This window comes from Miniopterus schreibersii (assembly GCF_964146895.1).
Source record: "Miniopterus schreibersii genome assembly, chromosome: 1".
In the NCBI taxonomy this organism is placed as follows: Eukaryota; Metazoa; Chordata; class Mammalia; order Chiroptera; family Miniopteridae; genus Miniopterus; species Miniopterus schreibersii.
The window spans coordinates 128,800,905-128,828,042 of NC_138101.1; the positions used below are offsets into that span (position 1 = coordinate 128,800,905).

Below are 27,138 nucleotides of genomic sequence, written 5' to 3' on the forward strand. Positions count from 1 at the left end.
GAGTGAAAATAGTCTGTATGATACTAGAATGAAGAATATACGTCACTATACATTATATATAAATGTATACTTAAAACCCATAGAATGTACAGCACCAAGAACGAACCCAAGGTAAACAATGGATTTTTTAGTCATGATGACTTGTCAACGTAGATTCATCAATTGTAGCAAAGGTGCCACTCTCCTGAGGTATGTTGGTAATAGGGGAAGCTACACACATGTCAGGGCAGGGAGTGTGTGAAAAATCTCCCAGCCTTCTCCTCATTTATGCTGTGAACCTAAAACTGATCTAAAAAAATTTCTCTTTAAATTTTTTTTTAAAAAGTAAAACACACTGTGACACTCTTTCCTAGTAAGTTTATATAGGGCAGTGTATTTTGGATACTACTTAAGAAAGATCTGAAAGTGAACTACCTAAAAGATTTTGTAATGGATTTTGTTTCTTTTAAAGATGGACCTTATTCCAGTTATCTGTTGCTGTAAACAAATCACCCCAAACTTAGTGACATAAAACATTTTTTAATTAATAGATTTTATGGGTCAGGATTAAGAAGGGGCACAGGCAGCTTTCTTTATCTGTATTCCATGATATCTGGGGTCTCAGACAGGAAGACTTGCATGGTTGGGAGCTGGAATCATTTGGAAGCTTCTTTAGTTCCATGTCTGGCTCCTGAACAGGACAACACAGCAGCTGATTTTCAAATGGGGATCCTAGGGGGGAGAGGCCCAAAAGGGAGAATTCCAAGAGAGCAAGGGAAAAGGTCCATTGTTGCCTAAGGACAAGCCTAGGAAGTTACATACCGTTATTTCCACTGCACTCTATTGGTTGGTGCAATACCAAGCCTATCAGGATTTCAGGGAAAGGACTGCAGACCTCACTTCTTGATGGGAGGATGCTGACAAAACATTGGTGGTCCTATCAGAAAAGTTACACTTGATAAACAGTCTAATCTCTTTTTTTAAAATATATTTTTATTGATTTTTTAGAGACAGAGGAAGGGAGAGGGAGAGAGAGAGATAGAAACCTCAATGATGAGAGAATCATTGACCGGCTGCAGCCCACAATCCGCGCATGTGTCCTGACCAGGAATCGAACCCCGATCTCCTGGATCCTAGGTCGATGCTGAACCGCTGAGCCACGCCCGGCCGGGCAAACAGTCTAATCTTTAAAGTTGTACTTGACATAACTAAAATGTAAATCAAACTATGCCAATATCCCTTTTAAACTCTTTAATAACTACCCCTTTGGGGATTAAGTCATTCTCTAACCCATCCAAATTTATGCTACTTTTACTAGAGTGAATTTGCCTGCCTTACAGCAGTGACTCCTAACAAACACACATACAAATACACACATGCATACACGCATGATCAAAGATAAGTGTGACTTTTTGCCTGACCAATTGCTACTTTGTGTTGTCTGTCAAGTGTTAGTTCCAATATAACTGTATCAGACCTCATATCTGCCACACATACTATGTCTCCCTCTGTCATAACACTCATGACATGGTAAAGAAACCATCTTTTTATGCAATATTTTCCTCTTTGGGCTATGTTAGGTCTTTCTCCTTATTTTACCAGGACACACCTATCACATTTCCTGGCACATGTAATCTTTGAAAATCTCTCTTCTGAAACTCAGAAAACAACACATCTTTTCATTCCTCATTAAGGAAAACTGGAGGTGTGTTTTAGATTTTAGAACCAAAAATATTATCGCTTTTTGGAAAAGTCCTCATACCCGATAAAGTTGTAAAGCATGGATATTCCAATCATCTTGTGGAATTCGGCATTGGTCTGAAGGGATCCTCGGTTCCGGTGATTGGTTCTCTGGCTTTTTTGGTTTGAACTGACAACTGGATGTCTATTGGCTTAGCATTCAGTTGGACTGAATAATATGTTGTCATCATTACTGACAAATGTTGGGATATTTGCAATGACAAGGCTCTAAGTTAAAATAAAGCAAAACAAAAACCTGAACAAGACCCATTCTCAAACATCTGTCTAGGGAATTTCATATGGCCAATTGTATAACCGTCCCCAAGTCACTGGCCTAGAATGGCAACCAGTTACAAAATGTACTTAATTAACAGAGTTTCTGGTAGAATAATTTCATCAACATAGTGAATGAAGTTCCTGCATATGAATATATTGTGTTGATGTCAGTCAATTTGTTTGTTTTTCAAGTAACGTTTTGACAGGCTGTTTGCTACATAGATTATAATGGAGAAGCCTAACATTGGTATAGGGCCCTGAATAGAAAATGATACTGACTCTAAATTGACTTCCTGCTGATAGATCTCAGTTAGCAGGGAAGGAATGACTTTGGGGTGGGGTAGGGTGGGGAGAGACTAACCAAAGAATTTATATGCATATATGCATAACCCATGGACACAGACAATAGTGTGGTGAAGGCCTGGGGTGGGAGCAGGTGAGGAGTGGAGGGGGTCAATGGGAAAAAATGGGGACACATGTAATACTTTCAACAATAAAGATAAATTTTTTAAAAAGTGGTTTGGGTTTTGAAGGGGAATGGGAGAGTTAAGAATCAAGTTTATTTTTGAAATTATTTCGGTTGTTCAAAATGATAAAATGTAGTTTTCTACCTTTTTCATAAATGGAAAATTGTGAAAGCTTGTTTTGGAAACTTGGGCAAAACATTATTTAGCTTAGTCTGCTACCACTAAGTTTGATCCTTGTAGACTTTGGCAGAAGGTAGCAAGTGTGACAGAGGCTGTTTCTCTGCAATGAATAAAGGAACATTAGAATATTTGGGTCCTATTTTTATCATTTAAGAAGTTTCCAAATACACATTTGCCTCACCCTCACCATAGCTGATAACTGAATTAAAAATTCACACAAACTGGTTAAAAAATGCAAGGGCCTCAAGCGCTGTGTCCCAGCTGTGCATATTCTGATTATACTGAATGCATTCAGTGTGTGTCCAAAGAATGTGGCTTATGGAGAACTGGGGCAGTTTCTAAGGCTCAACTTCAGAGTTCTCAGATCGAACATTTGCAAAGCCAAAATACACAATGGAAAATACACACAGTCTTGCAGTTTCCAATCAGGAGTGGGTTCCTGTTTCTTCAACTTTAGCAGGTAGCTATTCATCATTGAGATGAAAAATGTTCATTAATGTGAATATGAGGTTTTAGAATGTTTACAATTGGGAATAAAAGTCTAAAATCCTTTTTTTTCTCTTCCATCAACCACTTATAATGGTCTCATCTTAAGCTTTCTGTCCCTCCTCTGATGTAGTACTTGACGAGCTATAAAAAGTGGACTTGCCTCCCTTCTTTTTTAAAAAAAATTCATTTTTCTTTCTTTCTTTCTTTCTTTCTTTCTTTCTTTCTTTCTTTCTTTCTTTCTTTCTTTCTTTCTTTCTTTCTTTTTTCTTCTTTTAAAAATTAAATTTATTGGAGTGACATTGGTTAATATGATCATATAGGTTTCTGATGTGGGTTTCTATGTTACAAGATCTGTATATTGCTCTGTGTGCCCACCACTCAAAGTCAGATCTTTTCCTGTCACCGTATATTAGGACCCCCTTCACCCCCCATCCCTTTCCCTCTGGCAACCACCACACTGCTGTTTGTGCCCATGAGTTTCAATTTTATATCCCACATATGAGTGAAATCACATGATCCTTAGTTTTTTCTGACTGACTTATTTCACTTAGCGTAATATTCTCAAGGTCCATCCATGTTCTTGCAAATAGTAGTATTTCATCTTTTCTTATGGCTGAGTAGTATTCCACTTGTACATGTACCATATCTTCTTTATCGAGTCCTCTATTGGAGGACACTTTGATTATCTCCATGTCGTGGCCACCGTGAATAATGCTGCAGTGAACATGGCGGTGCATATATCTTTGCAAATACATGTTTTTGAGTTTTGGGATATATACCCAGGAGAGGGACTGCTGGGTCATATGGTAGCTCTATTCTTAATTTTTTTGAGGAATCTCCAGACTGCTTTCCATAGTGGTTGTACCAATTTACATTCCCAGCAGCACTGAATGAGGGTTCCCTTTTCTCGACAGCCTCTCCAACACTTGTTATTGCTTGTCTTGTTGATAATAGCCATTCTAACAGGTGTGAGGTGGTATCTCATAGTTTTGATTTGCATTTCCCTAATTGCTAGTGAGGTTGAACATCTTTTCATGTATTATCTGTTCGTCTGTCTTCTTGGGAGAGGTGTTCCAAACCTGGCAAGGATAACACAAAAAACAAAAATCACAGACCAATATCTCTGATGAATACAGATGCAAAAATCCTAAACAAAATACTAGCAAATCTAATACAACAGTACATTAAAAAAAAAAAAAAAAAGCATCAAGATCAAATTGGTTCAACATATGCAAATCAATCAATGTAATATACTGCATTAACGAAAGAAAGGATACAAATCATATGATCTTATCAATAGATGCAGAAAAATCATTTGATAAGATACAACATCCATTTATAATTAAAACACTCAATGAAATAGGAATAGAAGGAAGGTACCTCAATATAATAAAGGCCATATATGATAAACCCTCAGCCAATATCACACTCAATGGTGAAAAACTGAAAGCTTTTCCTCTAAGATCAGGAACAAGACAAGGATGCCCACTTTCACCACTCCTATTCAACATAGTTCTGGAAGTCCTAGCCAGAGCAATAAGGCAAGAGAAAGAAATAAAAGGCATCCAAATAGGAAAGAAAGAAGTAAAAGTGTCACTTTTTGCGATGACATGATTCGGTATATAGAAAACCCTAAAGACCCTACCAAAAAACTATTAGAAACAATAAACAAATACAGTGAAGTTGCAGGATACAAAATCAATGTACAAAAATCCACTGCCTTCCTATATACTAACAACAAAGCTTCAGGGGAAAAAAAAAGAAATGAAAAAATCCCTTTTGCAATTGCAACCAAAAGAATAAAATACCTAGGAATAAATTTAACAAGGAACATGAAAGATCTATATACTGAAAATTATAAAGCATTATTAAAAGAGATTGAAAACGATACAACCAAATGGAATAATATCTCATGTTCATGGATTAGAAGAATTAACATAGTTAAAATGGCCATATTACCCACAGCTATATACAGATTTAATGCAATCCCCATCAAAATCCCAATGTCATTTTTTAAAGAAATCGAACAAGAAATCGTCAGATTTGTATGGAACCACAAAAGACTCCAAATAGCCAAAGCAATCCTGTGAAAAAAGAACGAAACTGGAGGTATCACTCTACTGGACATCAAATTATACTATTGAGCTACGATAATCAAGACAGCATGGCATTGACGCAGAAACAGACACACAGATCAGTGGGACAGAATAGAGAGCTCATATATAAAACCACATGCATATGGGCAGATAATTTTTGACAAAGGAACCAGAAACACACAGTGAAGTAAAGATACTCTCTTCAATAAATGGTGCTGGGAAAACTGGAAAACCACATGCGAAAGAATGAAACTGGATTACAGTTTGTCCCCAGGTTGAAAAATTAACTTAAAATGGATCAAAGACCTAAATGTGAGACCCGAAACAATAAGTTACATAGAAGAAAACGGGTACCAAACTTATGAAACTTAGTCGTAGAGAATATTTTATGAACTTGACACCAAAGGCAAGGGAAGTAAAGGCAAAAATAAGTGAATGGGACTATATCAGAGCTTCGGCACAGCAAAAGAAACTGAAAACAAAACAAAGAGGCAGCCAACCAGATGGCAGATGATATTTGCAAACCTTGGCTCCGACAAAGGTTGAACTTCTAACCTATATAAAAAACTCATAAAACTCAACACCAAACGAACAAACAACCCAATCAGAAAGTGGGCAGAGGAACTGAACAGCTGCCTTCCTTCCTTTGTATGTCAACTTTTGGGTTATATAATGGGTGCCTCACTAAAGAATGTTTTGTGTTTGATCCAGTTTACTAGGTAGTACAGAGGAAGTGGTAATGTGGTATTCATTCAATGATTGCGTCATTTTTAACATCAATCTGATGGGATTAGGATACTGGGTATTTTAAACTTATGAACTTTGTTTACATTCATTAATCAAATATATACTTTAATATATCTGCATTTGAATGGGTTTTTCTTTTTCGTTATATGATGAACCCGTAGACTATGGAACTATCTAACATTAAAAATAGCTTATGGGCCTGGCCAGTGTGGCTCACTGGTTGAGCGTCGACCCATGAATCAGGAGATGACTGTATGATTCCAGGTCAGGGCACATGCCTGGGTTTCAGCTTGATACCCAGTAGGGCGTGTGCAGGAGGCAGCTAATCAGTTATTCTCTCTTATCATTGATGTTTCTATCTCTCTCCCTCTCCTTTCCTCTCTCTGAAATCAATAAAAAACATTAAAACATTTTTAAAAATTAAAAAAAAATAGCTTGTGGTCCTGGCCAGTATCTCAGTGGTTAGAGCATCAGCCAGTGCACTGGAGGGTAGGGTTCCATTCTCAGTCAAGGGCATGTACCTGGGTTGCAGATTCAATCCCCGGCCCTGGTCTGGGCATGTGTGGGAGGCAACTGATTGATATATCTCTCTCACATAGATGTTTCTCTCTCCCCCTTCTTCTCCTTCCCTCCCTTCCACTCTCTCTAAAAATCAATGGAAAAAATATCCTTGTGTGAGGATTAACGACAAAAATATATATATGGTTTGTGAATGCACTTGTGATAATTACTTAAAATGGGATATTTGATGCTGTTTGTTTACACAGCAGCAGCCAGTCATTGGAATGCAAACAGTGCACATGCAAAATGGAAAAGTATGAAATTCCCTAATGGTGTTGTCATTTACAGTATCAAATGGAAATTCAACAAGGAAAGCAATATTTAGTTAGTGCCTATGCCCTGTGGGGTACCAAATGCTAGGCTCAGTTTATTCATACAGTATATCCAATTATTTCCATTTGGATTCTCAGCAAAGTTAGGTCACTTATTCGACATCATCCAGCCTGTAAATTTGGGAGTTCAGGCCTGTTTAAATTCAAATGTGACTTTTAAATCTGCACTGTTTCCAATCTTGAATTAATCTTTTGTGTAACTTATTTTTGCATAACTTTAAAATTTCCTTGGAGAATATATGTTTTTTGATATTTTTATTCAAACAAATATCCAGCTCTTCTTTAGTCAGATGTCCCTTTAAGAATGTGGTGAGACTGAACCAAGAACTGTGGGAGTGTTTTCTTAGTAGCAAGAATCAGTAAAGAATGTCCTTTTTGCATCCTAGCTGCTAGTGGGATATTCCCTAAACACAATAGTTTCCAGATATGCATGAACAAAACCCAGGATTCTGTACTTGGAGCAACATTTTAAAAAATGTTGATGAAAATCCAGATATTATGTACCTAAAGCAAAGGGCAGAACATTAACTGCCTGCAAACATAGTGATTGCTTTCTTCCTTTGGATCTCTCAGCATGAGATTTTATTTATAAACAGTACTGTTTCTCTTACAGGGGGTTCATCATAAGGTCATCTTTTTGACTGTCCAGATTGAAGCACTAAAATAATTATTGCCCTATTACCATGCTAGGCCAATGGCAAAAGCATGTTGGATTCGAGCCTTTATTTGCTGAGTTAGAAAGGCATAAAGTGAATATTGACCCCAGAGAAGTATTTACATATTGAAACACAAGGTTGTTCAATGCGTATAGGATAAACTTCAGATAATTTCAGAGGAAAAAAAGCACTCAAAGGATTCTTTATAACTCATATCTACGTCATTTGTTTTGAAGCTCCTAAACTTGATCTGTGACTATTTTCTATAGCTCATATGTAATGAATACTTACAGGCAGAAGATAGGGTATTACTTATTCAAATTATTGTAAAAGAAAATCAGATTGCTTTCTGTATTGACCTGGGAGGTCAAGAATAGTAAAGATCTGGTAAGTACATTAATCATGAAATTTAAAAATAAAATAAAATTTATATATAGAACAAATTGGTTCATGGAGTTAGTTATAAAACCTGGTTGCTGTGCTGAGTTACTGATTACAGGTATCATTGTATCTGTGAGAAGATGGATAGGTGATTGCATCAGACGGCTGGTCACTGTGGGTGATGAAGGCAAAGTACTGAAATGGTTGCTTTGACTGTGAAGCCCGTGTGTTGAAGGAGGTTGTGTGGGTGCGTATGTGCACACACATACTCTCACATGAGTATCTGTAGGCATTCCGTGTGGAGGATGCTAATTGTTTAACCCAGGAGCACTTGGCATTGTTATGTTGCAATCAAAAGTTTGCATTATTGCCCAGCTGGTGTGGCTCAGCGGCTGAACATCAACCTATGATCCTTGAGATCTCTGTTTAATTCCCAGTTGGGCCACATACCCAGGTTGCAGGCTCAATCCTGAGGGGCTGTGGGGGGGTGGCATGTAGGAGGCAGCCGATCAATGACTCTGTCATCATTGATGTTTCTATCTCTCTCTTTCCGTCTCTCTGAAATCAATAAAAATATATTTTAAAAAGTTTGCATTGTTTTTTAGTGATATAGCATTTTTATTGAGATATATAAAACATTAACATTATTTAAACCATGGTTCATTCTAATATTTTTCCCATCAATAATTTTAAAAAGAATGGTGGATGCATTCAATAGTTTGTGAACCTGTTTTCTTCGTGTTGCTTTATAAGCCCTGAATGTCTATAAAGGTTCTAGTGTGTCCATGATTATGCTTTCTTTTAAAATAAGGCAGTGATGAAGCTTACGGAGTCTAATGACTCTTCCTTTCACAAATGATTTCTCTGTAGCATTTTACTCACTGTAGAACTTCTAAATTGAAGTCAATCCTCTCAGACATTATCACTGCTTTATCAACTAGGTTTACATAATATTCTGAATCCTTTGTTGTCATTTCACCAGGACTAGATTCCATCTCAAGAAATCACTTTCATTGCTCATCCAGAAGAAGCAACTCCTCATCAGTTAAAGATTTATCATGAGATTGCAGCAATTCAGTCACATCTTCAGGCTTTACTTCTATTGCTAGTTCTCTTGTGTTTCCACCACATCTGCAGTTACTTCCTCCACTGCATTCTTGAACCCCTCAAAGTCATCCATGAGGGTTGGTATCAAGTTCTTCCAAATTCCTGTTAATGTTGATTTTTGACCACTTCCCATGAGTCACGAATGTTCTTAATGGCATCTAGAATGATGAATCCTTTCCAGAAGGTTTTCAATTTACTTTGCCCAGATCAATTAGAGGACTAGCTATCTATAGCAACTATAGCCTTACAAAATGTATTTCTTAAGTAATAAGATGTGAAAGTCAAAGTCAGTCCTTGTGCCACTGGCTGCAAAATCGATGTTGTGTTAGCAGGCATGAGAACACCATTGATCTCCTTGTACGTCTCCGTCATTGCTCTTGGATGAGCAGGCGCACTGCCAATGAGCAGTCATATTTTTAAAGGAATCCTTTTTTCTGAGCAGTGGGTCTCAAAAGTGGGCTACAAACATTCAGTAAACCACGTTGTAAACAGATGTGCTGTAATCCAGGCTTTGTTGTTCCATTTATAGAGTAGATTTAGCTTAATTATTAAAGGCCCTGGGAATTTTGGGATGTTAGGTGAGAATTGGCTTCAATGTAAAGTCACCAGGTGCATTAGCTCCTAACAAGCCTGTCCTTTGACCCTTTGAAGCCAGGCATTGACTTCTCTAGCTATGAAAGGCCTAGAGTGTATCATCTTCCAATATAAGTCTGCTTCGTCTGCACTGAAAATCTGTTGTTTCACGTAGGCACCTTCATTAATTGTCTTAGCTAGAGCTTCTGGATCACTTGCTGCAGCGTCTGCATCAGCACATTCTGCTTCACCTTACACTGCTATGTTATGGAGACAGCTTCTTTCTGTAAACCTCATCAACCAGCCTCTGCTAGCTTCACACTTTTCTTCTGCAGCTTCTTTGTCAGCCTTCACTGAAAAGAGTTAGGGCCTTGCACTGGGCTGGGCTTTGGTTTAAGGGAATGTTGTGGCTGGTTTGATATTCTACCCAGACCACTAAAACTGTCTTCATCTCAGCACTAAGTCTGTTCCACTTTCTTATCATTCGTGTGTTCACTGGAGTAGCACTTTTAATTTCCTTCAAGAACTTTTCCTTTGCCTTCACCACTTGGCTAACCGTTTGGCTCAAGAGGCCTAGCTTTTAGCCTCTCTGTTTTCGACATGCCTTCCTCACTAAGCTTAACCATTTCTAGTTTTTGATTTAAAGTGAGAGATGTGTAACTTTTCCTTTCACCTGAAAACTTAGAGGCCATTGGAGAATTATTAATGGCCTAATTTCAATATTGCTGGGTCTCAGGAAATAGGGAGGTCCCAGGAGAGGGAGTGGGATGGGAGAGCTGCTGGTCAGTTGAGCAGTTAGAACACACACATTTCTGGATTAAGTTTGCCATTTTAGAAGGGCATGGTTCATGGTGCCCCAAAACAATTACTACAGTAACATCAAATATCACTGATTACAGATCACCATAACAGATATAATAATAGTGAAAAAGTTGGAAACGCTGTGAAAATTACCAAAATGTGACACAGAGACGTGGAATGAGAAGATTATGTTGGGAAAATGGCCCTGTGGACTTGCTGACGCAGGGTTGCCACAAACCTTTAATTTGTAAAAATGCAACCTTGTAAATATTATAATAAAGCAAAGCCCAATAAACCGAGGTGTACCTGTAATCAAGATCTAGCAAAGCATCTGGTGCTTCAGTGAATGTGCCCTGAATAGTGACTGAGCTGTCGTCACTGGGTGCCTAACACATATACACATATACCCATGTCATACCACATTACTGTCTTCTCATTTTTCTTCCTTCTCTTGGCTTGTTTTCTTTCTGCTATTTCTAACTGTCTTCTCAACCTACACAATTTTCTTTAGAGACTACAAGGAAGTGATTTTGCATCTAAACACTATGAAATTCTATCCTGAACTTCAGTGTATTTCCCGTAATCCTAAATTCCATTTTGAATATCTCTAAGCATACTATATGGGAATTTCAAACTCAATATGTTCACAGTCGACTTCATCTTTTCCCCTTTTCCTCCATCACTGTTAAGGACCCCCAAAGTTTTATCGAGAAAGCAGCAACATCTTAACGCTCCATCCCCACCATATCTCATTGTATACAAACAGCTGGTTGCCGCTCCTGCCCATTCTACTTCCTTACTTGTCTTTTTCCTTACTGATGTTGTTTCATTTCAAGCTCTGATCACACTTGAAGGCTGTCGCAGTTACGTGTGAATATGTGATGTTACTCCCCTCTTTTCTTGATATTTCCTGGGTAGCATTTCCGCCAGAATCGCCTCTCTGAAACAAACACTTCATTACTTAAATGTTCCTGCTGAAAGTGCTCTACCATTCCCTCCACAGGCTCGTCACCTTGTGTGGTTCCTAAGCCTGTTGTAGGCCATCCGGGACCTGGCTCTGATGGGTCTCCCCTCCCCTGTCACCCACACCCCCAGGAGGTGCTGTGCTCCCAGCCACATCGATCCCCTTGCTGTTCAACGAAAACAGCTGACACTTTCATCACTCTCAGCCACTGTCTTACACTATTAGTGCTTTTACCTGAAATCCCCTTCTCACTTCTTTTCCTGTTCGCTGGAGTAGAACTTACCCATCCTTGAAGTTCCTTTTCTCAACAGAGTAAATACTTACTGAATAACTGAAGGAAGCAGTCTCATCTATTCATTGAGCCCTTTTCATAACACTGGAAATACACATTTATTGCAGCAGCATTTTATAGTTTTGTGTGTTTTTTTAAATATATCTTTATTGATTTCAGAGAGAGGAAAGGAGAGGGAGAGAGAGAGATAGAAACATCAGTGATGAGAGAGCCGCTGATCGGCTGCCTCCTGCTCGCCCCCGACTGGGGATCGAGCCCGCAACCCGGGCATGTGCCCTGACCGGGAATCGAACCCTGATCGCCTGGATCCTAGGTCAACGCTTCCCGCCGAGCCACGCCCGGCCAGGCTATAGTTTCTATTGTAATTACAGAATTCTATGTCTTTCCCCTTAAGTTGTGAATTCCTTAAGGTTAGTGTCAAAGCATATCCTTCTCTTCCTAGCACGTTGCCTAGCGCCTGCACACCACAGGCGGTAAATAAATATTCACTAAGTTAGATCGCCACTGTTGTAGCCAGAAGGCGTTGCCTCTAGATTGGTGATGTGGAGGAACCTTACTTATAGGCGTGATCTGGGGTAGCTTTGAAATCTTGCAGCCTTTGTGCTGAGAGTGGATGTGCCTTGCCTTCTCATTGTGGAGACCGTGAGGAACTGGAATCTGCTCAGGAGTGTTTGGGACTGATCTTCGTGTTGGAAGGAACTGACACTCTGTGAGGACCAAGGTCTTTGAGACTTGAATGCCTGTGACAGTCTGCAACAGAGTATCAGTACCTGGAGGGCATGTTTCTGTAAAGTGTGAGCTCCATCCTTGGGGCTTGATTCATACTGCTGGTTCAGGTCAGTAGTTTTTCATTGTTGTTTCTATATTTCATTTGGAAATAATTGCAAATTCACAGAAAAATTTCAAACAATTAATACAGTACAAACAATATTCCTCTTTTACCCAGGTTCCCCTAGACATTTTTCCCCATTTGCTGGATCCTTTATGTGCTCTCTCGCCCTCATTCTCAGGCTTTTCCCCCCTGAACAGCCTGAGGACACTACATACTGTGGTCCCTGGCATCCATCTACTTCAGTGTATATTTCCTAAGGGTAGCTTATTCTGTTATTCAACTAGAGAATATCAGCCTAGCTAAATTTAGCACTGGTAAAATTCTTTAATCTCTCATTCATATTAGAATTTTATCATCTGAGTCAATAACTTCTGCTCAAGCATCTCCCCGTCCGGTGCAGGATCCAGCCTCTGTCTCTACCTCCTTTGATGTGGACATGTCCACAGCCTTTCTTTGTATTTTATGACATTGACTTTTGAAGAATGTACTGTTCCCCACCCTCCTATTTTTTTTTTTTTTAGTAGAACATTCCTTATTTTGAAGTGTCATATGTTAGTAGAATTTGCTTAATCATGTTTTTCTGAAACTGACAAATAATTGAATTTGAGCAAGTAGGTTATTACCCCATTGATATAAATGATTACTGCTTAAACTGTTACTTAATTTTCTTTGAGTAAATTGATATTATTTTTGAAACATCACATAAAAATTAAGCCGATCTTTAAAAAAAGTTTATATCTAAAAGTAGTAGGTTGAATAAACCAGTTTTTGGTAAACAAATAGTTTCTTTCTGGTACTGAAAGAAGAGGGTTTAAAAGCCTACTATTGGGTTTTCCTTGATACTAAGACTGAACAAAAATAATTGTATTGGAGAACAGATAAATCTCTTGTTTTATTTTGAAATAAAACGAAGTATTTCAAATCAAATATTCATTTCAGTATTTTGAAATTTAAAATGCCAAGAAGATTGAGTTCACCTTCTGTTCCATATGTTGACCAGTTAATTGATATTCAGTTTTTGAATCAAAGCTTAGGCTGTTGTTTTGATCAATGTGTGCTATTTTGACAATAGGTACATATAGATCAATTCCTTGGAGAGTAAAGAAACGTGATACTTGAATACTGAATAGATAACAAATATTTAGAATGTTTAAACAAGAAGGTAAATTAGCATCAAATTAAATGAGCTTCTGTGGTTATTTATCCCCATTATTGGAGAGAATTGTGTGGTATGGTGTTTCTGTTTGTTGTTGTTTGTCATCTGTTCTGCCATCTCAGCTAAACTCATGAATTGAGAAGCAGCCTGGGCTTATTTCCACAACATTCAGACCTTACTGTGCATTTACACTTGCTTACAATATGCTTCTCTTTCCTTTCCAAGTGTGGTCATCTTTCATTTTCACACCATAGGGTGCTCTGCACAACCGCCCTACCCAGTGTAGTCAAATTGTTACAGGCAGCGAGGTAGAAGGATACTGTCAAATGCCGTTTTTTTAAAACTTTAATTTATTTTTCTCTTTTCATTGTTTATGATAACCTCCTGGAAACTTGAAAATAGCGTTTTCTTCCCTGCTGTTTTTGTCATTTGTGTTTAGAAGTCAGCTTTTTTTTTCAATGAAAAATAGTTTGTGTTGCCTTCAACCGAAGAGGAAAAGACTTCAAAGCCATATCCTTTAATTTTCCTCTGTAATAAAGATGTTTTCTTTTCTTTCTCAACTGGCTTTTCGGTGGAGTTTATGAGAAGAATTAAGCAAGCAGTGGCCAGGAAAGACAGAATAAGGCAGCTATGAAGAGCCTGGACCATGTAGTCTTCCTGCCTGGCTTCAGATCTGACCCAAGCAGTTTACTAGCTTACTGGTCTCAGGCAAGTTGCTCTTTCTCTCTGTTCCCTACATTGTCATCTCTGAAATGGGAATTATACGACAGTACCTAATTATATAATTGTTATGAGGTTTTATTGAGTTAATACTTGTAAAACACTTAAAATAATGCCTAGAATATATTCAGTGGTGTGTTTGTTAAATAAAAACAAGTATCTCCTCCCCTTCCAGAATCTTACTATGTTTATGTTTTTTCCTTGTGATATGACTTAGTGGACATCAGAATTCAGAGTCCTACTCAGGGAAGGGGGCCTTTCATTCAAGAACTGAAGGTCATTTTTTAAATTTCGTCTTTTCGAAAGTCGACCTGTGCTAATTTGCCACTCGTATTAGTGCTTTGGCTTGGTTGAGAGAAGGTGTTATTAAAAGGCTAACTATGTTTATTCACCCCTGGACTTCTGCTTACTCAGAGCACGTCTTCATTTTGAGTTAGATGGAGCCCAATCTATAGTTCTTGTGAAGAACATTTATTTTAGTTTAAAGTTTCACGTCAGGTGTGTAAACTTGAAAGAAAACACATTTTTAGAGATGATTTTAGGAGATCTTCATTTTTTAAAACAAAACAAAACAAAACAAAAACAACAAACCAGCTAACATATAAGCAGAGTATATAAATGCGTATTTAGGAAAATCAGTTGTAAACCTTCAGACCTTAATATGTCCTTTCTATCTAAATGTACTTAATAAATAATTTTTGAAGCCTAGTAGGTCACCAGTAGCTTATACTTATATTATAGGCAGCAACGGAGAAGACATGATCTCTTGAACTGCCAGGAATTTGGGGAACATTGCAACATGTGCAGACCATTTTTAGTAATCATAGGGTCACATGGAATAAATTGTATACTTTATTGAGGGCATGATATCCTGCATCACAGTTGTCTTAGGCTGTTTGGGCTGCTATAATCAATTACCATAGACTGCATGGCTTAGACCACAGGCATTTACTTCTCACAGTTCTGGACGCTGGGAAGATCAAGATCAAGGTGCCAACAGATACAGTGTCTGGTGAGAGCCCTCTTCCTGGTTTGCAAATAGCTGTGTTTTTGCTATGTCCTTACTTGGCAAGAAGAGACAATTCTCCTGTGTCCCTTCTTCTAAACATACCAATCCCAACGTGAGGGCTCCACCCTCATGACTTAATTACCTCCCAAAGGCCCCATCTTCAAATACTGTCACACTGGGGATTCAAGTTTTAACATATGAATTTTGGGGAACACAAACATGTAGTCAGTAGCAACAGCATTTATACTCCCTTGAAATGTAAAACTGTCAGGGAAGCTGAGATTCCCTAAACCAACATCTTCACACAAGGCTAGGTTAGAGTTAACATAAACTTCTGAAGTTTACCAGTGATGTAGCAAAAGGTATATATTTAATAGAAAAAGAAATCACCTAGCACTTAAGGACAGTAATTGAAAAAACTTTATATGTTGGACAATGAATGAAGAAAACTTAAAAAGCAAATAACTTTTTAGATTACTTACATATTGTATTCATGAGTAACACTTTTTCTATTAGTTATGGTATCATAAATTTCATAGCAATTGATTTAAGTAACAATAAAACATTTTTAAAAGAAGGAAAATCAGCTCCACGCTACCGTGTATCTGTTGTCCTTTCTGAATATCTGGCCGATGGTTAGTTCTTTTATTAGACAGTGTTGGCAGCTTAGGGAGCTGGCTTTCTCTCTGTGCTGATTTCTATAAACTGCTGATAAAAAGTTTCTAAGAATTTCAATTAACTGTGGACATGGCCCTGTTCCATTCATTAAAGTGTTCCCTTTGCTTATACCTACATTGAAGGTAGAATTTTTTTAAGTTATTGAAGACAAATTGGTAGATGCAAGAGCTATTACAAATTGTGTCGTTTACCTGAAAATAGAAATGAGGTTTGGAGTTGTGCTATCTGAGAAGCACAGTTGGAAGTGTTTAGTGGACTATGATTCTACTTAAAGACTTCTAAAGGACATGCATTCTTAATGGTCTCCTGGGAAGAGCTCTGAGATGAGGAGACATGTTCCACTAGCCAGTCAGGGGGATGTTACTTGATGCATTAGGTTCTTAGTGAGTGTTCTGTGGCATAGTTCTGCAAATTGTTCCAGGCTCTCTAATTAGGTACCACTTGGATTAGTGGTTTGATTGTTATTAACAAATTTCCCCCCAATTTTCTGTTTTCTCTTTTCATATTCAGACCTGAGTTTGTGCCAAAGGCTTGTGTTTTGCACTTGGATTTTTCCTTTTATTGTCATGTTTAACTTCTTGCTCTCAGCAATTTCCCTCTAGGGACTTTTGAAAGTGGATGTTTGGGGTGGAGAGGTGAGAATATGCTGGAAAGATATAATCATGAGACTCTCTGTGGTATTCATGTTAACTATCATGTATTAGTGGATTAGAAAGAAAAGACGTAGCTGGTTACCATATGTTTGATTTATCTTAAATAATTTAGATATTTCTAATGGTAGTTTTGCCATGTCATGATTAATTATTTAATGTTATAACAGTTTGCAGTCAACTGTGCTCATTTTTCTTTGATGATTAAAAGGTCATTTGATGCACATTTTGAAAGTAACTTTTTAGCTTTAAAGGTAGTGAGAAATCTCTCAAATAGAGCGTGGAAGAAAAGGGAGATTGGAGCCATGACTGATTTGAATGACACATGACAGAAAAACAGATTTTGAGAACACGAAACACTTTGCTTTGTTCATCTATGTTAAACTATACTTTTGTCATCTTTTAGACTGACATTTATTTGAATAGTAAGCCATCCTTTACACTCTTCATATAGTGGCACAATTCAAGTTGGCTCATATCTACCTTTTGCTTAGTCATGAAAACTTTGCGTGTAGTTAATTAAATTTCATAAAATATAATTAGCTTAGTTTTGAGCGCTAAGGAATCAATGAGAAACTAGAACAGAGTCAAGGTTTTTATGGTGAGTAGATACAAAGCTGCATTTGTGCTGGTGCCAGGAATGGAGGCAGCGGGGAATCACTGGGACAGGCACGCAGCCAGCCTGGGATCGGAGCCTGGGCCGAGCGGAGGGGCTTTGAATGTGCCTTTGAGAGAGTGTATTGAAAGCAGGTGTGGGGACTGCGGTCGGGGCACATGCAGGCATCAGAGGTGAGCTGTTCAGAACCTGAAGGACAGAGATGGGATGGGGGACAGCTCAGTCCCTTAGTCCCCTGGCCCAGTCAGGAGCCCAGGGATCCCTAGGAACCTGAGCCTGCCAGAGCGAAAGGAGGGCACCAGGAGCATGGGGACATTGAGAGCCGGCCAAGGCTGCTCTCCGGCCTCGGGAGGTTCTTAAGTGCTTTTTGTTAGACTTCCAGAACACTCGGTAATTTGCCACACCTGGCCAATCCTGACACCGAGTCGCTGGCACATGGGCGTCTGACTGGTGCTGACAGTGATTAATTAGGTAGTGGGGCAGCACCATACAGTCAAGTGAGGTCGGGAGCAAAGTGCTGTTTCAGTTGTGGTTCCTCCCCTCTACTTTGATATTTTAACTCTGCAATGAAGCCGAAAGGGAATTCAGCTCGGAAAGAGGAAAGAGCCAGGTTAGAGAGAAGTCTGTACACATCCATTCATTAATTCAGTCTTTCACTCAACAAATATTTTTTGAATGCCTTAGTGTGTAGTTACCCAGAGTGAATGAATATTCATTCATCTTTGAAATTCAAATTTCAGTTTACTGATGAACAGCTCGGTGTTTTACCCAGAGGTACAGAGCTAGCAGAGGCAAAATTAATTTGGGTCCCAAACTTCTTTGTTTGTTTAAGCAGTTCTTCAGGCCTCTGCAAAGTCCTGGCTGGATCCAAAGGTAGGTTTATCTTGGCTGTGAGCATCGTCCGACAGCAAAAAATATAATTGGATGCATAATTTGTATTGAGTTGGTGCTAAGGACTAGAGATGTCACAGTGGGAGCCGGCTGCCATGGTGGTAACAATTGCTAAGGTCTGTTGAGTGCCTCCAACATGGTGGGCTCAGTGGTGTAGGTGTGTTTCTTCTGCCTTCTTTAACGCAGTCAGGGTGGAATTAGGTGCCCTTTGAGCAGTGATGAGATTGATCCCCTTTGGGCATTTGCTCACACACACAGCCCTAAAAAGCAACATAAAATTCTCATCTGGCTCAATTCCTTGGGAATTCAGCCTGGAGAATTCAGATTTTCCTTATTATATTTTGATATTTCAGCATCTGACAGGCAAGGGGTTTTATCTTTTATATCTAAAAATTAGTTAACTGTACCAGCATCAAATATATACTTTCAGTTGTAAATGATACACAGACAACTTTTCAGGTTCAAGAACTTAGCACTTTAAAGCTGATTTTGTGTATTCCACACATATACCTCTCTCCCTTTGGTGAATAGACCATTTGGGCCTCCGGGGTATTTTTATAGTTTCCGCTTGTGTTTTCATTTTATTTTCAGTAGAGACAAGACATTTCAACAAGAGATACGGCTGAGCACATTCCTCCTGATGGAACACTGTGTGGTTATCATTCTAGTGGCAGACTTTGTATTGGACCTAGTTATGTAAAGGGTTGCTCCTTTACTTCATATCAAAGTCAAATTATATTCAGTTTACTGTTGTGAATATACCCAGGTATAGGTAGTTTCCGTAATGATTGCCTCTATGCTCTATTCTGTTCATTTAATAGGCCTTGTATCTTTTTCTAAATTGAGATAATTATATAGTCATAAGAAATAATTCAGAGAAACTCCTTGTACAGTTTACCTGGTTTATCCCAGTGGTAAATTTTGCAAAACTATATATAGTATCACGACTAGTATACCGACTGCTGTTGGTGCAATCCATCTTTCCCTAGTTTTTCTAAGATGTCTCCAGGTTTCTGCATTTTCATGTGTGTATGGATATGTTTATTTGTATTTAGTTTTATAAAATAAAATATGGAACACATAACGAATATGTGTGTCACCCTTGTCCTTGTGCGGGGGTCATGACAGTGTCTCTGTTGTCCAGTTTTAGTATGTGTGCCTCAGAAGTGAGCGCGGGTCTTGGCTTCTGCAGTGAATCAGGGCTGGCTTCAAGGGTCTTGACCAGAGCATTCAGTTGGCATTTAACACTCCAACTCTGCTGGCTTGAAACCCTCAGTTTTATGTTTGAATTTGTGTTTTGTAAGTGAAGTGTGATGAAGAATGGAGCCTGCTCTGGGACTGGAAGCCCTGGCTCAGGTGACCGCCTCCTTGGGGTGCGCTCTCTTCTGCTCTCCACTGCTCCTGCCCCCACTTCCTAGGACCCCAAGGACCTGGCCTCTTCTTCCCTGCTCCTGCCCTACCACAGCTGCTGCCCTCAGCCCCTGGCAGGGGAGTATTGGGATCTGGAGCCAGAGCCCAGGATGTTTCAGGACAAGACATGGATGTGGCTGCCCTGATCCCAGAGTGTCACAGCAACCCCTCAGTAGGCAAATCTCATGCACCCCAAGCTAGGTACACCTACAGCATGGCATCCTTGCAAAGAGGTGGCAGTGCTCCTCAGGGTCTGTGGGTGGGTGGTGGGCCTGTGAGAAGGCAGATGCCTGACTTGTCACCCCTCCTCTAGTTAGTGTGTGGCCAGAGTCGGGGGAACTCAGTACCTAGTGTGTGGGCAATTTATGTGCACGTGGGGTGGTATTCTAGGTCAGCTCACTGTGCAGGTATCCCTGTGCCTGAGGAATCGCAACATTGAATAGCAAATAAACACCAGGGCAGGCTGAGAGATTAACTGCAGACCAGAGGGAACATCTTAATATTTCAGTACCTTTAATGAAGCCTTTCCTTTGCCTTTTGAACAAGGGGCCCCACACTTTTATCTTGCATGGGACCCTGCAAATTATGTAGCCCGTCTGATGGGCATGGTGTTATCTTCAGCAGTTGTGTACTGTACACAGTGCCCACTTGTTTTCACTGCATCATCCTATCTTTGCTACAAATTTCAGTGACATAATAAGAATGTATTCAGTGAGACAGTGTGGGGACTAGAGCAGCACAAAACCCATAATGATATAAATATGTGGTGGAAAATTACAATAAAACCCTTGCATCTTCCACTTTAATTTTTTGCCTCAAGGAAATGGCAGAATGCCCAGCTGGCATTAACCACTTCCAATGAGCTGCCAAAACTGCTAGGTGCTGAAATATATAGTTTGTTCCTCTTGCCCATTTTGGTGCTTGACTGTAGGTCTTGAGGTTGGTGTTTCAAAGCCGGAGCAGGTGCCTGCCACCTGGAAGCATTTTCTTAAGTGCCTCGATAATGTCAACACAATGAGAAATATTGCAAGTGTATTTGAAAATAACATTGAAGCTGTTTTACATCTGTATACATGTCCATTGAAATACAGTCCTAAATAGGCCTAAAATGTTTTCATCTGGCATTCAAAGGGATGGGATTTGCGTCTTGGAACAATGAAGGATTCTTGTAAAAAGAAACATGCTGATGGAAAACACGTAGATAAAATTAAGATATTGGAAAGTTTGTAAATGTAGGCTGAAGTACTAGCATAACAAAGTTAGATTGCTTCACCTTAGCTCCCTACAAGTAGAGGTAAGGAACGGCAGTAGTGCTTAGTGGGGGTGAGGTGACTACAAAGAATAGGTATGTTGTTATGACACGTTTTCAACTGGAGGCCAGAGGACTTCTTGTTCCATTTGGGAAAAGTACCTTCATTTTGGTTCTTGTGAATACATTTACACCTCAGGTCATTTCAGGGTGCTCAAAGGGGATTGGCTCCTTGTCTCCAGTTAAGGTTTTCTTTTCCTTAAGCTAGTGCTGAGTTTTCTGTGAGCATCTCTGCATATATTTTGCATTAGGGATCAGTGAATGTCAGAAATTTCCGAGGCCAGTTTTTGTTTAATGTTTGTCTGAACAATGTGAACTGTTTCTAGTGCTCATCTAACCAAACAGCTGCTTTGTTTATAGTTCTGCGTGACCTCAAGTATACTTTGCTTCATGTGCTGGCTACTTTCTCATTCAGACTGGGTCCACTCAGCATATTTCTTCCTCCAGGAACATGAAAACCAGGCAAAGAGGGTTCATTGAAGTGTAAGATTAATAAGAAAGTAATTTCGTCATTAGTTTCCCATCCTAACCTCCCTCTCCCAAACCTATTGCTAGATCCCCAAATAGGAGTGAAAAGAAAACAAAAAACAAAAACACAGTCTGATTTAATTGTCTTCTCCCTGTTCACTCTCACCAAGTTGCTAATTAGGAGCAAAATGTCCAAACAATCCTGTAGGAAGGAGAAAGAGACCCAGCAGGGCGCCTGGGTAATCTGAGAATTAGGTAATTAGTGTAAGAACAGTCCTGACTCTGCTGTCTTTGAGAGCATTTCCATATATCTGGTGGCAGTCAACTGTTCCTGTCCTCCTGGGGCTGCTGAGATCCTCAGCCCGACTGCTTTCCTCTCCTGGGTGTCACTCGCCAAGCAGATTGGTCCTTACTCATTGGATGGATGATGTCTCCTTCAGGCCACGGTGCACTCTTCTAAATCTATTTTTTTCTGCAAAACATGACTTTCATTTTCTAATTTTCCCTTCTCCAGCTTGTTTACATTTTATCTCTTGTCCTAACTGTTCTTTCTTCTCTCGGTTGCACATTCCTGATGGTTGGCAGCTTCCTAGTACTTATATCACCTCGTGGTGATTTCCCATTTCCCATCAACGCTGAAAAGTGCTTGTGTTTCAGAGAGCAGAGCCTGTGCTCCAGAGGCAGCCTGCCAGGGGCTCAGTCCTGGCTCCACCACTCACCAGCACTGTGGCCTTGGGCCAGTTACTTAGCCTTTCCTTGCTTCCTTTTGCACATCTGTAAAATGGGATGATAATACAGTTTCTACCTCACAGGGTTGCTGTGAAGATTAAATGAGTTATTCCATATTAATTATTTAGATACATACCTGAGGCATAGTTAGTGCTTAACAAATGTTTGCCTTTGTTGTTACTTAATTTTGTTTAACTCAGTTATGTGGCCATCGGTGCTCCTATTGGCACCTTTTTTTTCTGGCAATGCCTATTAATATCCCAGATGAGAAGGGCTCCTTGGAATACATTTGGAAAATGCTACTCTTCAGGGGAGGTTTAATACTGCCATTTTTCTCAGTCATTTTCCCAGCCAGGCAGTTTGTGGTGGAATATCTAGAAGTAGAAACTCTTTTGTGAGTACCCCTCTGCCAACGTGCATGCCTTTTGCTCTTTCCCCTGACCAGTCAGGAATATATTCTGACATCTTGCTACTTCAGGTGGGTCTGCTGACAAGCAGTAGGGTGCCACCTGGGAGCTGGTAGAAATGCAGATCTCAGGCCACACCTTAACAAGATCCCCAGGTGACTCTTAAACACATTAATGTTTGAGAAGCAGTGTGCTAACATTTCTGAGTCTAGAGCACCAAAATTCTGCCCCAGGGAAATAGGAAGAAACCAGCCTGAATTCTATTTTACAACACACTGTATTGACTACTTCTACAAGCATAGCACTTTAAGCCCTATGAAATTTCCTGGAAAACCTATGTTGGCATTCTCTTGGGTGTAATTGTTATCGATTAACGTCATGATTAAAAGTGTAGCTTAGGTCTACTGGGAGCTTTAGCTCATTTCAAGAAAGAAAAAAACCCATCTCATTGATCCGAAGCCCCCAGCCAGTCATTCTTACCTTTTCAGAAACACTTCAGATAAATAGCAATAATCTTAGCAGTGAGAGATTTATCTCAAGGGATAACCTTTCCAACAATGACTTGCATTGATTAAGTTCATTGCTTTTTAACTGTTCACTTTGGTGCTGTAGTAACTCTGTTTTAAAAATTAGGATGCATTTTCTCAGTTGGGATTATGTATGAGGAAAGTAGCATAAATAAGCCCATGGTTAGGTGCTGGTAAGGTGCTTGCTGGGACTCTAGTGCTCTTATTGTTTTCTAAATATTGCTTTGCTGAGTGAGACAGGTCCTGGAAAGGGGAGGCATTGGACATGTTTATGGGGTAGGCAGCATGCAGAAGGTTATCTCTGTCAGCTGTCAGGAAAGGACTAAAAGTGCTAGATTATTAGCTGGAGAATTTTCATTTCGAATAGTTTACTCAGAAAATCTTGTAGAGTTGTGTAGATTGTTGCCTTACCATTTGCATAGGTCTGTCTTTATGGGTGGCTGGAACGTGGAAAGTCTTCAGCTTGCTGTGGTTGTGAAGAGTGAAGGCAGCTTATTAGGTTGGATTTCGATCTATGAACCACTATATGGAGTGTATTGACTCATTCAGCTCCCCCAGCTACCATGCGTTTCTTACCATTGCACCCATAATTATTAATAAAAATGGAATTTATTTGAGTTTCTAAAACATTTAGTACTTCTAAATGAAAGATAGAGAGCAGAAATACAAGACGGTCTCCCATACTTTGCCTAACAAAAGCAGTCTTTCTAAGATATAATTCAGATCATGTCGCTTCCTCACATAAAATTCCCAGCGCCTTCTATCTCCCCCTGGACAGAGTGCGATTCATCAAGACACATCTTCTGACCATTCCCTACAGCTCCCTGGAGTTTCTGCTGTGGAGAAGCACTTGGCCTTTCCCTGTCACATGCTCTCTCAGACCTCTGGATTTCTGACCATTTTGGTCCCCTTACCTGGGTTATATCACAGCCCCTTTCCTTACTCCCTTCCCTGCCCGGTGTAGCTTCAGGACTTACCCCAGTGATGTCACCTCTGTAGAACCTTCCATAACTCCTCAAGTTGTTTACTTTTGTGCTCACACCTCTGCTGTGATATTTGTCAGGCTGTATTAGTTAGGGTTCTCCAGAGAAGCAGAACCAGCAGGGTGTGTGTGTGTGTAAAGAAGCTCAAAGAATGGGTGTATGCGCTTGTAGGGACTGGAGAGTGAAACCACAGGGCAGGCTGTCTGGCTGAAAACTCTCAGGCAGGAACTGGCATTTCAGCCTTGGGCAGAAGCTCGTCTTCCTCAGGGAAACCTCCATTTTGCTCTGAAGGCCTTTGAATGATTGCATGAGGTCCCAGGTTATTGAGGATGCTCTCCTTGCTTGAAGTCAACTGACTGCAGATATTCACATCTACAAAACACCTTGCCAGGAACATTCATATTAGTGTGTGATTAAATAACTGGGTATTGCAGCTTAGCCAGGTTGACGCATAAAGCCATCCATCACACATGTCATACTGTAGTTATTAGTGTACCTGTGTTTTCACCTGAGGACTGTGAGCTTTCGGTCATAAACAAGCATGACTTTTAAATAATAAATATATTATTTTGCAGATTGCTTAAATTGTGAAATAAAAAAACCATTATATTTATGACATTTATGAGTCCTTAAAAACTTGTGAGTCAATTTGCCCATGATTTATAATGAAAGTTTTCATTGGTACCTTGCTAATATTTTTATTTTAAAAATTTTATTATTATTTTTTTTCCTTGCTAATATTTTTAATTGAAGGGAAACAGATGAAGCCAATTTTTATTAACAATAATTTATACATTACATATGGGTAGGAATTCATTATGTGCCTTATTAAATTATTAAAATGTGGGTATAAAATGAAAGAGATCTGTGGAAAAATTGAGATTCTGCTTGTGTTAAAATGAGAACTGTATCTTTATATGTAACTATATGCTACCTTATTTTCACTCATAGCAGATTCCCACTATCCATGATATGAAGTACAATTGATCAATAAATGTTTAGTGTCCGCTTTTCCCCCGTGTTCTGTCACCACTGAAAAGGCAGCCCTTTTATTGCGACAGTCCCTTTAGATCACAAATTTTTTGAAAATATACCTCAAAACTTTTTTCTTATGCAAACGTCCAGGAGTAATTGTATATTTCTTATGTTCCTTTTTCTCCTTAATACTTGTGTAAGTCCACATTTGCCCTTTTCTAAACTTTCTGATATGCTGTTCCGTAGCTTTTGAACATGATTTTGCACTAACTGTTTGAATCTCTTCCTATCGCTGTTTAACATCTGCACCTGGGTCCAGACTTTAAGGCCAAATTCAAGTCGCCGAGCCCCGGCCTCTCTGTCCTTGCTGCTGCCCCGCGGCCCCTTCTCCCTCGGCACGTCCTGAGTTACGAACCTAGAGCACACCTCACCCTTGCGGGCCCCCCACCTTTCACATCCCGTCACATGCTCAGCGGCCCCCGTGATGTCCTTGCTTTCGTGCCTCCCTTCATGTCCTCTCTTTTTATTCCAACGACTCTATTGCTGCCTCTTTTATGGGCTGCGGCGTACACTTCATGGACTAGTCACGCCCTCCTGGAAGATACCTGCTATCTCCTAACAAGTTAATTATGCTAATATGTAGTTCCAATTTTGATAATTACCAGCTCCAAAAATATATATATATATATATATATATATATATATCAAAACTTGGTGGCTTCCCATTGCTAGTAAAGTAAAACACATCTTCCAGTCTGGTCACTGAAAGTGCTCCATTGGCCAGTTTACCTTTACAGTCCCCTGCTCCATCTTCCTGTGTGTGGACATCAAAATTGGACTCTTTATTCTAATCAGTATGTACATTGTGTTTCCTCAGTTTTGAACCTTAGCTGTTGTTTGTTTGTTTTTCTGCCCATCTGGAATGGTCTACTCACTATTTCTGCTCATTAAAATATGCCTGATCCTCTCTCTTTTTTTTTCTGAAGCCTCTGGGTCCTTTCAACCTTCAGCACCCAGGCTGACCAACTCTGGGAGGAGCTCAGAGAGGGCATCACCACGGCCTGGCAGGCTGGCCTGGTACATGACTGTTTCACTGAGTTGCAATTTCGGTTCTCAAAGTTTAAGCTCCAGAATTATTTTTTTTTCTAGCTAGAGTTGCTGTAGTTCCTAGAAGACAAACCCCTACTAATAAAGCTCACACGCAAGGTCTCTATGAACTGGAATGGCTCTTTACCAGTCCCCAGTGCGTGAGCCAGGGGACCTGTTCAAGGTAATCAGTAGCTGGAAAGTTGCCTCGTTGGCCCAGAATTGAAACATAAGGAATTGTTTGGTCTTCACGGATAGTCCATCTAGGTTACAGGAAAACCTCATTGCCTTATTGGGTCACTTGATAAGGTTCTTTTCCTTGGATAATTTGATATAAACACTAGTGGATCTTCAGGTTATCATCTCTTATCCATCAGCCCAACTGACTAAATTACAGTTCTCTTTTACATTTTCCATTGCAATAGTGTCATTATTAAAGATGTTGCTTTGTTACCTTGTTTTAAATTTAGCAACACACTCAATCCTTATGATTAATTTGTAAGCTAATTCAGGTCTAAACAACCGCGTTTAGATCCATCTACCATTGTGCGTGTGAATGGTTCGTGTGTCCCGTGTTTGTTTTTGACCCTCCATATCTCAGACTGTGCCTTTTGTCTGAATTTACACCAGAATTCTGAAGTTGCTTTATGTATTAGATGCATTCGCTTCTGTATCTCTTGCTTAATGTGTTTGTCTGATGGCTGCTTGCAAACTGGCTTATTTACTACTTGCCAGCTGTCAGTTGTATAAGAGTAGGAACTATTTTTAGTCTTCATTTGTTTTTCCTGTCATCTCAAGTACAGTGACTTTGTTAAGTCCTTTCCTGAAGTGGACTTTGGCATTCATTCCTTCATTTACTTATTTATTCATTTATTTTTTTTCTTCTTTCCTTTCTCCCACTGTCTCCCCTTCCTTCCTTCTTTCCTTCCTTCCTTCCTTCCTTCCTTCCTTCCTTCCTTCCTTCCTTCCTTCCTTCCTTCCTTCCATCCATCCATCCATCCATCCATTTATGAAATACTTATTACACGCCAGGAATCAGTGTTCGGTAATA

General features: G+C 39.6%; 1 protein-coding gene across 2 annotated transcripts in view; it reads left to right on the forward strand.

Moving 5' to 3' along the window:
* The window catches only part of PRKD1 (protein kinase D1), a gene marked incomplete at its 5' end in the record, with an annotated part of 298,282 nt that overhangs the window by 73,254 nt on the left and 197,890 nt on the right, over window positions 1-27,138 (forward strand). The window lies entirely within an intron of this gene.